Source organism: Gymnoscopelus braueri (genome assembly GCF_963280865.1).
Source record: "Gymnoscopelus braueri genome assembly, chromosome: 3".
NCBI classification, from domain to species: Eukaryota; Metazoa; Chordata; class Actinopteri; order Myctophiformes; family Myctophidae; genus Gymnoscopelus; species Gymnoscopelus braueri.
Window position 1 is genome coordinate 57,931,417 of NC_137612.1, and position 12,580 is coordinate 57,943,996.

Below are 12,580 nucleotides of genomic sequence, written 5' to 3' on the forward strand. Positions count from 1 at the left end.
TTTTCAAAGTAAAAAAAGTGTTTAGGAAGCGAGATACAGCCTTTTTCAGTTATAAGTTAAACAAGGAGTGGATGGAGCTGCAAATCTTAAAATGGGTTCTGAACATTTTAATCCCCCCCCCCCAAAAAAAAAAAAATATATATATATATATTTTTTTTTAATCAGGATTTTTCGTTCTGGCACTGAGGGCATTCAGAAAAAACTCGGGATATCTCGTTGTGTGGCAATGAGAGAGTTAACTTGTACAGTTTTGAGAAAATACATTCTTAATTGTTTTATGTATATGAATTACATAAGATTTATGTTTTGGTCTGGTTTCCTTTTTTTTTTTTTTACATCTAAACTTGCATTTTGCCAGAAAACAAGGATTCACAACTTCAAACATTGTTTTAAATATTTTGTTAAAAGCATTACAAAATAATATATATACACACATTTGTTATTGCACAGTATAACTTTAAATCCCAAATACAATGTGAAACAATGACGCCATGAGACACATAAACCGTACATACTTACATGTAGTTCACAGAAATTCTCCTGGGTGTATATGAGGCCTTCTCCTTTTCCCCTGGCCTGTACACTAAACATCTTTGCCAAAAATAGCACGATTTAAGCTTTTTGACGTGCTGTGAGCTTGTAGTGTGGCCATTTTCGCTGAATGTTAACCCCCGGAATAGGATTGCGAGGATTCATGTGATTTAAGGGTCATCCACATCAAGAGTGATAACTATAAAGATAACTGTAATGATGTGGAACATCCATCCAATTCAATTCAAAGGGGCTTCATTGGCATGAGAAACCATATGTTTACATTGCCAAAGCAAGTGTCAAAATATAATAAAAACTATTTAAGAAAATGGGGAAAGTGTGTACAGTTGGAGGGGGTACAGCATTGTGTTAAACAGAGCTATATCACATTGCGTTGTTATACATGTTATACATGCAGGGTATAAAGCTTTTTGAAACAAATAGCAATCTTTTGGAGTCACAGCAGCATTTTTCTCAAAACTATTTAAATAGTATACAAAAAAGTCTCAGATTTAAGATGTGTTTAAAGGTAGCAGCTCTCTTTATATGTGTAGCAGGACTATTGGTCTACTCGGTACAGATAGTGCAGGAAACTCAATGGGTTAGTTACAGGGTGGTTGTATTCCATTGGCTAAGCTTTTATCACAACAGTTCACAAAACTTGCTGCTGTGTTCGCACATTGTTGTATTTCTCCGAGTAGGTATCAGTTTTTTTTGTCGTTGGTCATGTTTTCAAACTCACTTTGGGTGTATGTAATATATGGGAAGTATGTGTCTCTGATGTCTTGGTACACTGGGCAGGTGGTTATAAAGTGTAGCTCTGTTTTCACCACATTTTGTGTGCACATCCACACTGATGAATGAAAACATTCTATAAACCTGTTGAACATGAACATTTTGAATGTGGCAGGGAGGCATGGGGTCCCATTTTTATAGTCTTCGGCATGTCCCGGCTGGGGAATTGAACCCCAGTCTCCCAATCTCAGGGTGGACACTCTAACCACAAGGATCCCAAGTGATCCCAACAGTATTGTTCACCATCTGTCGTTATAGTTGTGGTGTGAATCCCGCCTTCTACTTGTGGAAGCACAATTTTGAAAACGTAATTATGATTATAGTTATCATTCTTGGTGTGGATGACACTTTTAAGCTGAGCATTAATCAGGGTGATTTTGGGTCAGGAATATGTGTTCAAGCCTGATCAGGTGATGGTCCAGCAAGATTATCCTATAGTGTGTGGGGTTCAAAGATCCAATCTTACACCTCCCGATTATTTTTGGGGGTCCCAAGTTCAAATATTATAATTTCTGTGGGGTCCCAAATTCAAATATGATTACTTTGGGGGGTCGCGGCCTGAGCAGGTTGAGAACCACTGCGTTAGACAGCTGAGGCTTGTCGATATATGGCACATGGAGGTGATGCGTTACTCCGGCAAGCCCGATAATGTTAATAAATTCATATAGTACGTGATGTGCCATTATGTTAAACTCTTTTAGTGTGTTAATTTATCTTTATATTTATATTTATATTTTATTTATATTTTATTTGTAACTAAGAGTATACAAATGGGACCAAGTGGGCCTTTATGGGCCCATTTGTACACTCTCAGAGTGGAATTAACACTGATCGCCGCGCCTCCGACCAAGTGGAGCTTACTATTACACCGTGCTTGGGTTGTCTGTGTGTCTGTCTGTGTTCACGCTCTCATTGGCTCGCGCCCCCATGTGACTCGAAACTCTGTGCTGAAATGCCAGCAGCTGCACTGCCTGTATACAGCCGGCAGAGTGCGGCAGAGTGCACTACTACAGTGTGGTTGAAATATAGCAGCCACAGTCAATCTGCGTTCGCTTCCAGCGTTCGCGCGTCTTACTTGTGTCTACTACCAGTGTGTGAGAGGTATCCTTCCTCTCATCTAGTCTCAGTTACCACCGTCGGGTGGCATCTTTCCCACAATTTTCCACGTGTCTGTCTCGTCGTTGTACTGCCAAATGGGACGGGGAAACCTACACCAGTGGTTCTCAACCTGTGGGTCGGGCCCCCAAGGGGGGATCCCCAGATGATTAGCTTAATGTGCAACATCGTTTTCTCACTCAACAGTAAACAAACCAACATACAGTATAAGTCTATCTAATGTGACAATGTAAGGACTTTAAGACCTTTTTAATACCCTACTCCCAAAACAGAAAAGTGTGAAATATTACCTGAGAAAGAGGCAAAGATTTAGAAATTTGCTTATTTTCACAATAATACATAAACAAAATGTAATGCCTCAACTCCTACAATTCCAAGTGCTTGTCAGGGTGGGGGGTCCCCAGTTCAAATATGATTATCATTATTTTTTTTATGAAAAGGTAGACAACCACTGACCTACACAATGAGAGACCAACAACCATGGGAGGAATGTCTGGTGTGAACAACTAGCCACTTTTTTCTCAGACTTCCATGGTCCATGGAGCGTCAGTGTCTTTCTTACCTGCCCAAACTAATAGTCAGGGGATATTAGCAGAAAGATTTCCAATCTTGGAATAAATTCCTTACCAAAAGAAATCTTCACCAATGTGTTTGTAAAGGTGTCTAGTAACACATCTCACAAAGACTGAAATTCAGTTTCCCTAGGAGAATTTTTGACAGCTGCTGAAAGTTGGGGTACCCACCATTTCCCTGCATTTCCATGCAGGGAAAAAACAATCTAATTTTAATTCTGTTTTAAGTAGCATGTGAGGGGTCAAACTAGGGTGTTTTTATGATTCTGAATCCATTGCAAGCATTTGTTTTTCACCAAAACCACTCCTTGGGCTAAAAACAGCCCAATCTCAATGGGCTTTTTACACAAAAAGTATACCTGGACAAGGATGGCTATGGTCGTTTTTAGCCCAAGGAGTGGTTTTGGTGCAAAACAAATGCTTGCAATGGATTCAGAATCATAAAAACACCCTAGTTTGACCCCTCACATGCTACTTAAAACAGAATTAAAATTGGATTGTTTTTGCCCTGCATGGAAATGCAGGGAAATGGTGGGTACCCCAACTTTCAGCAGCTGTCAAAAATTCTCCTAGGGAAACTGCATTTCAGTCTTTGTGAGATGTGTTACTAGACACCTTTACAAACACATTGGTGAAGATTTTTTTTGGTAAGGAATTTATTCCAAGATTGGAAATCTTTCTGCTAATATCCCCTGACTAGAATCCCCCTTAGTGCATCAGTCTTCAACAGGGGGTACGGGAACCCTATGGGGGTCTTCAGCGTCAACTCTAACATTCCTATTCTGAGGGGAACATTAGCCGAAAATAGCCGATCTACAAGCTCACAACCCATCTCACTGCGACGCGTTTTGAGCTTGTAGATCGTCTACTTTCGACGAAGACGTAAAAGTTTAATCTGCAACACAATTTTATACAACATGTAGTGTGGCTCACTGCTTATCTCTCAGCTAAGGGGTCCTTGGCCTGAAAAACATTGAAGACCCCTGGCGTACATCTTTACATCCATCACAAATACGCGAGGAAAGGAGTGTGGCTTTTTCATGGGTGCACACATGCTCCACTGGTTGGTCTCTGGGTTGTAAGCACTGCACCTGGCTCACACACCTGCTCTTTATGGGATCATGATGACCACCTGTAGAACTAGCAGGATTAGTGACTGAATCAGAATCAGACTCATCTTTATTGTCACATCACAGGTTTATAGGTGTAAAACAGTGGGTGAATTTGGTTTTGTGCAACAAGCTCCATCGTTTGTGATTGTTTCCAAAAAGAGAAAGAAAAAAAAGAAAGAAGACGGGCAGGGGGAGCAAGGGAATAATAAAAAAAGGAGAAGAAAAAAAAAAGGTATCTACATAATAGCCTAGCAGTTATTGGCCTCTAGTATGTGCCCAAACTACAGTGAAGTTGAGTCCATTATGAAACTAAGAACCGTTAAAGGGCAAGACCACTTTGGTAGAGGTTTGGGTTGTGTAGTTACCTTGCCATGATGTAACTCCAAAGGTGGGCAAGAAATAAAAAATAATTGCTCTATTGATTAGAAATTGATAATTCAAAATATGCTCCTCATTGACTTACATTGTACGGTAAAACTGCTCTCAAAATCACTCTTTTAGCACAAAAACGAACACAAACAAAGTTGATTCAGACAATATAGAACATCACCAAACCCAGTACTGTTTTTTTTTTTAAATAAAAATGTCAACTTCCTGTTGATTTTGCCATTTCTAATAAGTAGAAAACCCGGACTGGATCGGCGGATCCGGATCCAGATCTTCAAATAGTAAAATCAACAGGAAGTTGACATTTTTATTAAAAAAACAAACAGTACTGGGTTTGGTGATGCTCTATATTGTCTGAATCAGCTATGTTTGGGTTCATTTATGTGCTAAAAGAGTGACTTTGAGAGCTGTTTTACCGTACAATGTAAGTCAATGAGGAGCATATTTTGAATTATCAATTTCTAATCAATGGAGCAATTATTTTTTATTTCTTGCCCACCTTTGGAGTTACATCATGGCAAGGTAACTACACAACCCAAACCTCTACTAAAGTGGTCTTACCCTTTAAGAACAGATATGATACTTTAAAAATCCTAAAGAGCAGCAGCAGCTTTTGATGAACACTTTTATGTGGACATAAAAGTTAAAGCAAAGCATCAAACTAAACACAAAAAAACATGACACTTCCTGTCTGCACTTTCACAATAAAACCTATGAAGCTGAAAGGGGTTGTCATGGGCACTGCAAACTGAGTCCTAACGCTTCCTTGCAATATCCTAACAGGTCCTAACACTTGCTACAGTTCCAAACAGTTCCTAATCCTAACACCTCCTAACGGACAATGCTAACAGGTCCTAACGGGCCAATCTTAACATGGGGGAAAAAGAGCTAATCAGCTCTTGAGAGCTGATTGGGAGGGAGGAAGGGAGAAGATCAGATTACAGCAGGTACGTGCAGAGACAACTAAAGGGGCAGCAAATGTTCGATAATATTATCATTGTTGGAGTTTGGAGTCAAATCTCAATCAATCTCGTATAAAATTTGTAGATATACAATTTGTATCTCTCACTGTCTGTGTGTTAGGTGCCACTTATTCTAATAATGTTCATAATAAACAAATGTGTAAACACTATATTGTGGGAAGAAAGTTGGACGGATGTATTTGTGCACACTCCTGCACAAATACATTACATATCATATGTTTTTGCTTATTGATTGTTTTAAAAAATGGTTTACCAACATATTATGTGATCGTTTATTTTATTTTATGGTACCCCACACTGGTTTTTCTAAAAAAGAAATAAAATAACACTGTCACTTTACTAATTAACAATTAATGACATTGTGACCACTGATGAACAATGTGACTGTTGCTGAAACTATACACTTATAATGTATTTTGGTTTGTTTACTGTTAAGTGAGAAAACGTGAACTATTTCAGTATCCCCCCACCCTCCTAAGGAAAAATATAAATTTGCCCCCACCCCGGTTGACAAAAACACGGTTTTATCCTGACGGTAACGGATCATATTCATTATGGTGTGACAGTCAATATGCAAGCTTTCGCCCCTTGATAATCAGTGGCATATGTGACACTAATAGACATGTCAATGCTGTTATCAGCATGGAATTGTCATGGCTATTAGTTTCACACAGGGGACAAAGGACCACAATGGAAACAAGTACCCAGGACTTTTTTGTGTTATCGTTTGAGCCCAAATGTGTGACTGTACCTCGTGCTGTTTGAATTTCTGTCTAATAAAGTATTCAATCCATCAATCAAAAGGGTAGTGGTGTTGATATGTGGCTTTAGATTGAGGGAGGGCCCTTGCTTTTTGTGTAATTTGCTGTTTGTGAGATATTCAATCCAATCCAGTTCCAGCGTCTGACACAGAGGTGAGAGCTTGCAAATTCATAAAATATCAGCATGGGGCATCAGTAGTAGCCTAACAATGTGTGGATATATCCACTTCTCCTGTAGGCCTATGCATTATTTTCTCCTGTAGTGCCTCTTGAAATATCTGATGGTAACAGATCATATTATTCACCATGTTGGTTTTGGTAAAAGATAGTATTTTTCACCATGTTGGTTTTGGTAAAAGATCGTATCATGTACCATGTTAAAGGAGGTTTGTGACACCACACCTAAGTAAAGACTTGTAAGACATCATGTCTCAAATTTAGGTTTTCAAATTCAAGGATGTCAGTGAGTGTCTGTGGGCCTAATCCAATAAAGTATACTGGAGCCACTTTAGTTGAGATTAACTGGGAGGATTTTGTTCTTGTGTGCCATGTAATACACATTAGTCCAGTTCTATATGTCCAAAAATGAAGGTTCGTTCAAATTATCGGGAGATAAGGAAAACTATACATTTTTGAAAACTTCAGAGCATAACAAATCAGAAAATCCATGATTCCATTTGTGCTGAAGCCAATATGGTGGCCATCTTGGATTTTGAAAAATGGCAACCTTTGAATATGTGTTTTGTATATTCTGTCTTTGTGTCTTCCGCAGGGCCTGCAGGTTGGGAAAAATAAATTCACAAATGTAATGCTTTTTGTCTAAAAGGTCCGGCCAGAAAAGTCCTTGCGGACTTGTTTCTGTTGGGGTCCTTGAATTAATTTCATAGACATATATAGTAGCAACCAAACAGTTCAAAAATCAACATGAAAATACAGATAATACAGAAAAAATACCACTATGTACAAAAAAAGCCTTTAAAAAATATATGTACAAAAAAAGGGGGGGGGGGGGAAGCATGGAGAAAATAATAATAATTATCTTCCTCCAGAAAGATGGGTTTTTAGGGCTGTTTTGAATGAGCCCAGCAAACTGCATCTTTTGAGGGATGGGGTTAGACTATTCCATTCCTTGGTGGCTGTGCTATAGAAGGAGAATTTGCCCATGTTTGTTTTATGGGTGGGTGGTACCAGATTGTTGTTTACGCTCCCTCTAGTTTCGTGGCTGTGGGTGTCACTAACTTTTTCGAGGTATTTATACAGATATGCGGGTAAAGGGGGCATTTCGGGCAAATCTGCATTTACAATTTTGAAGACCAGACCCATTTTTAGTTGTTTAACCCTGTCTTCCACCCTGAGCCAGCCTAGGCTGGCAAAGTGAGTGGGAGAGATGTGGGTCATGGGCCCCAGTCCGAGAAGTAGTCGGATCAGTTTGTTTTGGGAGGTTTGAAGCTTAGTCTTCAGTGACACTGAGGTGTTGGAGTACCAAGAGGAGCTAGCATAGTCAAAAAGGGGCTGAATCAGGGCCCCTGAGAGGGTCCTGAGGGTTGACAAAAGAGGAAACTCTGCCCATAAATCTGGTTCTCTGGTTTACTCCTTTGACCACCTTTGTTGCCATGCTTTCACCTGTCAGGTATTTGTCAAGAATACATCCCAAATAGGTAATCTCTTCTTTGCTAGTGATGATTGTGTCATCGACTTTGACCTTGAAGTCATTTACCTTCATTTTACTGAGGGAATGTTTGGTCCCAAATAGGATGGATTCAGTTTTCCCAAGGTGTAGAGACAATTTGTTATCGGTAAGCCAGGTACGGATTTTTGAGAGTTCAGAGCTGAGAGCTTCCTCAACTTGCAACTTGTCCTCACCCGAGATCAGGAGTGCCGAGTCATCAGCGAACAGGAACAGTTTGCAGTTACAGGCAGCATTCATGTCGTTAATGTATAGAAGGAACAGTAACGGCCCTAGGATGCTGCCTTGAGGAACCCCGCAGCTCACCGGGAGGGATGAGGACATGGTTCTGTTGATGTCAACCACTTGTTCTCTACCCTCCAAGTAAGATCTCATCCAATTTAGTGATGTGCAATCAAAACCAATCGCCCTCAGCTTATCAAGTAGAATTGCGTGGTTTACAGTGTCAAACGCCTTTTGGAGGTCCAGCATGACCATGCCACAGTATTTGCCCGAGTCTACCTCACGTTTGATGTAGTCGGTCAAATATAGTAGGCATGTGTCAGTGGAGTGGGATGTTCTGAAGCCTGATTGGAATTCAAACAACAGTTTACGCTCGCTGAGGTAGCTGTTGATTTGTTCTTGGATTGATCGCTCTATAACCTTTGAGATGGAACAAAGGATGGAAACAGGCCTATAGTTGCCAGGATCTAGTTTGCTTCCTTTTTTAAATAGAGGGATTACTCTTGCCAACTTGAATTCTTGTGGGACGTGACACTGACTGATGGATAAGTTTGTAATGTGGGCTACTATGGGAGCAATGGAGACCGCTGCGTCTCTGAGGAATCTGGTGGGGATGTTGTCAAGGCCGGTGGCCTTGTTTGGCTGTAGGGCGAGGAGTTTGTTTTGCACATCATCAGTCAATACAGGTTTGAAAAAGAAGGAATCTTTTTTAGCCCCTAGTTTCTCATAGTGAGCTTGAATGTGGTCGGGGCCATACAGACCTGAATGCTGAGGGAGTTTGCTTACCAACTGGGTTGCAACTGTGGTGAAGAAACTGTTAAAACAGTCCGCTACCAATTGCTTGTCGGTAGTGAGCGAGCCACTTGAAATAATGCAAATGTTTGTAGATTTAGTCTGAATTTTTCCGTTGCAGCCTAATTGTTTTAGTGCCTCCCACAGTTTTTGTGGGTGGCTTTTGTTTGCCTCTATGTTCTCATTTAAGAAATTCTTTTTGGCATTTCTGATCAATTTAGTAACTACATTTCGTAGATTTCTGCACTTTTCAAGTAGCTGCTCACTTTTGTTTTTCCTGAATTCGGAGTAGCTTTTGTTCCTGAGTTTGATGGCATTCAAAATGTCACCCTTCATCCAAGGTTCTGTGCTAGCTTTGACCCTCACCACCTTTGTGGGTGCGATGTTATCAAGTACACACAAAAAAGCTTTTTTGAAACAGGACCAGGACTCCTCCACAGAGGTGCAATTTAGGACATGGGACCAGTCCATTTTTTCAAGAGCTGTTGTTAGAAGATCACTTGAGTAGTGTTTCATAGACCTGCAGCTGATTGTCCTGTGACAATAAGCTCCAGGTCCGTGAATCTTCCGAGTGCAGAAAATGATATTGTGATCACTTAAGCTACACTCAATCACCCCACTCTTGGAAATTCTGGATTGGTCCGTTGTCAACACTAGGTCTATGATTGATTGAGAAGCAATGCCTACCCTTGTAAAATGCTTTATCAGCTGGGTAAAGCTGTGCAGGTCACAGAACTTTCTGAGGGACTTAAAGGTAGCTGAGTCTTTCTTCAGAACACAGGTGTTAAAGTCACCAATTAGTACCGTCTCAGAGTTTCCTAAACCCGCCACATGATCCTCAATCAAGTCATAAAAAGCATTTTGATCTGGGGGTCTGTAGATGGCGCCAATTATCAGTGGTTTTGCATGTGGGTATAACATTTTGACCCAGACCGATTCAGTGGGGTTGTTATCCATATCTGGGATCACATCGTAAATAATGTCTGATCTCACATAGATGCAAACCCCACCCCCAGAGAGATTTCTGTCTTTTCTGATGACATTGTAGCCCTTTATTTCAATCTCAAAGTCTTTGATGGAATTATCCATGTGTTGTTTTACACTCTTTTGCCTAATAAAAATGTCAATCAATCAATCAATAGACGTGGGATGACAGCAAGTTACTTATGACATAAGGACAAGTTAACATCCTCTCTCTCTCTCTGGGCACTGGCAGCAGTATATCATTTATGTCGGGCAGAAACCTTTTATCTCCGTATTCTAACTTGTTGTGTTTTTTCGTAAATTAATGCTTGATTAACCTAAAGTGTCACACAATATTTGCAGATCTGCCAGCTCGAACCGGGGTGCAAAGCGACGCGTTTTGAGCTTGTCGATCTGCTCCCAAACAAACAGTTCCACAGTTTGGGAGCCAGAAGGGAGAAGAGTCTTGGACGTGTGGAGTGTTGCTCCAGGTCTTTTAGGGAAGGTTGTGACAGCTTTCCTGTGTAGTCCTTTGCAATCCTTTAGTAATAGTTATGTTGTGTAGTTTGTATATCGTTGAGGTTGAAACATTGTATTTTGTCCAAAACTCCATTACAATAATTTGATCATGGTACTATTAGGGCGATCTACAAGCTCACAACAGTTTTGCGTTTAGCCTACATTTGAAAACGTTTAAAATGGGACATTCTGCATAATGAGTACTTTTACTTTTGGTACTTTTAAGTAATTTATATTTTGATGACAATAGTTTTGTACTTTTACTCAAGTACATTCTTAATATTGGACTTTTACTATATTACTCCTGCATTGCGGGATTGATACTTTTACATAAGTAAAAAGAAATGCGAGTAGCTTGTTCTTCCTGCACTGAGTGACAGTTACAAAACTCCCTCCAAGAGGGGGCGAAAGCCAACAGTGCCTGGATGAATATTTCATGACTGGGACCCCACCCCATACAAGCTTTGTGTTGTTAAAATGTCTTTAAAAATATTCCACATTTTTCAAAATGAAAATAGCAGATCTACAAGCTTACAACACGTTGCGGCAGCTTGTAGATACTGGGACAAGGCAGGAGCAGAGTGTAGAAAAGAGAGTAACGACACGCTTTGATCTCGCCGCAAAGCGGGCTCCTGGGCTATAGTTCCAAACATCGGAACTATCTCATTGAGGCGTTATTATGGATCCCACGCCAGCTCTTGGAAAACCCCGCCCCCGCTGCTCAAACCCCGCCTGCGCTGCTCAAACGACCTGGTGATGCAAGCAGACACCGCCCCTTTTGTCCTGCTGCGCTATTTAATGTATTTATTAACGTCAAACTTAGTCTTAGAAAATAATTTCTCCGTGCTACGTGACCACAGCAGTACGGTTTCACTGCGGCCACCTCCATTCAGAACGTCATGTTTTATTTTTTTATTACAAATTGGTTTAAATAATAATACATGAATTCATAATAGTCGTGTGCGACTATAAATACCGTTATAAGAACTGTATAGTATATTACTCACGATGATTTATAGAAATAATCATAACACATTTTAAAGCATTCTAGCCTACATTATAATAATTTTATAATGTAGGAAGGATATTATAATCACTGCTATAAATTAATGCATTAAAGTGTGATTATAAGGTGTAGCAGAACATAGTTCCTGCATAATTTAATGCTATTTATTTTATTATTTTTACTTTACAGCACCAATTAGGCCTAAACACACAGAGCGAATTAGTGATGACAATAAATAGGATATGATTATTATTGATCATAAAGTATTTATTATAACTATAATGTAGGACAGGATATTATAATCACCGCTATAAATTAATGCATTAAAGTTATTGATCATAAAGTATTATGAGTATTTATAAGTCCTTATAACTATAATTAGTTAAAAAGTACTCAAATAAAAGTACTCATTATGCACAATGTCCCATTTCACATCTTTCCAAATGTATAAAAATATTTAGAAAATAACAGATCTACAAGCTCACAATGCATGGCATGGCGACCAGCTTGTAGATCTGCTATTTTCAAATGGCCGAAATGTACACACACACACACACACACACACACACACACACACACACACACTCACACAGTTTGGGGCAAATGCTTGCCCTAAAACATGATTTACTATTCTGTCCCTATCGGTACGTAACTCGGACGGCGCTGAGTAGGCTCAAGCGAACTTCGCAACGTTCGGCACGGCAACTCGCTCGCTTTAGCTCGCTCGGTGGTGCCTCTCGTGGCTCAAGTTCGCTTGAGACTGCGCGCCTCCGTCATGGTTTTGTCCATAACCAGTGTTGGAAAAAGTACCCACATTTTTTACTTAAGTAAAAATATCAATACTGCAATGTAGAAATACTCTGTTACAAGTAAAAGTCCTGAAATCTAAATGTACTTGAGTAAAAGTACAAAAGTATTGGCATCAAAATGTACTTAAAGTACCAAAAGTACTGAATGTCAGAGTCACATTTCACAAGTTCAAAAAGCATAAAACATCTTTTCAAAAATCTACAAGCTCACAATGTGGTTACTGTATGTTTTGTAATAATAATCAAAATCTACAAAGTAACAAGTAACTAAAGTTTTCAAATAATTGTAGTGGAGTAAAAGTACAATATTAACCTCTGAGATGTA